At 37.6% G+C, this 1,967-nt stretch overlaps 1 non-coding gene across 1 annotated transcript; it reads left to right on the forward strand.

Annotated features, from left to right (window-relative positions):
- Positions 1-1,521: 1,521 nt before the first annotated feature.
- On the forward strand, positions 1,522-1,628 carry LOC138840523 (U6 spliceosomal RNA). Its single transcript, XR_011376099.1, has one exon. It is a non-coding gene; the product is annotated as a U6 spliceosomal RNA (small nuclear RNA).
- Positions 1,629-1,967: the final 339 nt, after the last annotated feature.

Below are 1,967 nucleotides of genomic sequence, written 5' to 3' on the forward strand. Positions count from 1 at the left end.
GCAATTCATATATCTCTCTTTGAGTATTCTCAGCCTGCACATACCTTTCCTGACTTTCTCTTTGTCTGTTCTCAGCCAACTCATGCATTTTCTGTCTATCTCTTTGACTGTTCTCAACCTACTCACACAATTCCTGTCTACCTCTTTGACTGATCTCAACCTGCTCACACAATTCCTTTATTTCTCTTTGAGTGTTCTCAATCTGTTCATGAAATTCCCATATCAATCTTTGTGTAGCTTCCTCATGCTCATGAGACTCCTGTATTGATCTTTTGTTTGCCTCCTCTCTCTCCCCATAATGCTCACACTGAGACCTTTGCAGGTTTTCACTTTTTTCATTTACCCTGTTTACCTGTAGTGTTTATAGTGCTTTTTGGGAACTTTCCTCTGGATTATTCATTATCTGTTCTGTTCCCTGATTGTCATGAGTGGGAATTGAGATCCACCTACTTGCCATTTTTCTTGCATTTTTCCGGCTTGTTCTGCCCATTTGGGATGAGAGTAGCACAAGTTTTGTGCTAGAACACTATTTTAAGGTAAGTATCTACCAAAATCTGTAGTTGCACCGTCAAAAGTCTGCAGATACTATCTAGTTCAAGAGATACAATCTATTCAACATCAAACAATTATGTCTTAATGGCCTAAGGACAGTAAAGGAGAATTTGGCAACCAGAAATTATTAGGTTTAGGGAGAATGTGGGGAAAAATAGGCTTAGAAGGATATGGAAATGTGAGGGAGAGTGGAATTAATCAAGTCTGTCTCCATGCCTGGATTTTCCCTCTCTGGCCAAACTCTCTGTACTCTGGTGGCATACTTGGTGCAATTCTCTGGCACAGGACTGTTCACTGGAACACTAAAACTGCTTTCTTTTCTTTTTATTTTATTTTTTTTTAATTTTTATTTACTTTTTATTGTGAAAATACTGTACAGAAGGGTTACAATTACATGGGCAAGATAATGAGTCCATTTCTTATCAAACATTGTAGCCTCCTCCTTTGTTTCCCCTTCCCAACCGTTTTCTATGCGATAGGTTGTTTAGCCTCTAGCTTGTCCTCCACCATGTTCCTGGAACCCATGAGTTCATTTCCTATCGAGTATTGTTCCCTACTCCTTTGTTTTTCCCCTACCATCACTTTCCTTCCCAGCTTCCCAAATCCTCCCTTACCCCCACTCCCACAAAACTGTAAAATTCATTTTCAACATAGTGTCTTGTGCACCTCCTTGTTACAATGGGTCGTCCTGTATCCTTATTTCAGCATTTTCATATTATTAACTTGTTCTACCATTTTGACCATTTGTGTCCCTTATTAGCTTGAGTGCAGATTCATGCATTTCTGGAACTTAAGGTGATATAGTCTCCTCTAATCATCACTCTGGAAAAAAGAGCCTGCAGCTGTCCAGAACATTTTCCCCTCTCTGCTACAGGCTAAATGGAATGAGGAGTTTTATAGTCTGTCCTATCTTTGGGTGCAAGCCACACGGAAGCATTCATCCATTACTGAATTAAAAATCACTTCATGGTGCTCACTTCAGCAGCACATACAGTATAATTGGAATGATCCAGAGAAGATTAACATGGCTTTTCTGCAAAGATGACACACGAATCCATGAAGCTTTTCATAATTTTGAAACAGGCACTTTCATATGTTTTGCTGAAAGTGAAAATGTTAAAACTCCTATAAAGGTGAATCCAGCAACAGCTTCCAAAATCACTAGTTTGATTCATCATTGAAAGTTCAAAATTTTATTCTTCTTGTACACTTATACACACATTGACTGGTATATTTCCAGAATTCTTCACCAGGCCTTGTTTGTAAGTATAAAGCAATAGGCATATATAAAAGTCTATTAAAAGAAAATATTTAAATAAACTATATTATATATAACAAAATAGAGACAGTCACAGAAAACCATGAGGGTACTTTCTATGTAGTGATGTAGAAGGATATCTAAAATAAACAATATA

This window comes from Dipodomys merriami, unplaced genomic scaffold, assembly GCF_024711535.1.
Source record: "Dipodomys merriami isolate MVZ:Mamm:240054 unplaced genomic scaffold, mDipMer1.0.p SCAF_3, whole genome shotgun sequence".
Classification (NCBI taxonomy): Eukaryota; Metazoa; Chordata; class Mammalia; order Rodentia; family Heteromyidae; genus Dipodomys; species Dipodomys merriami.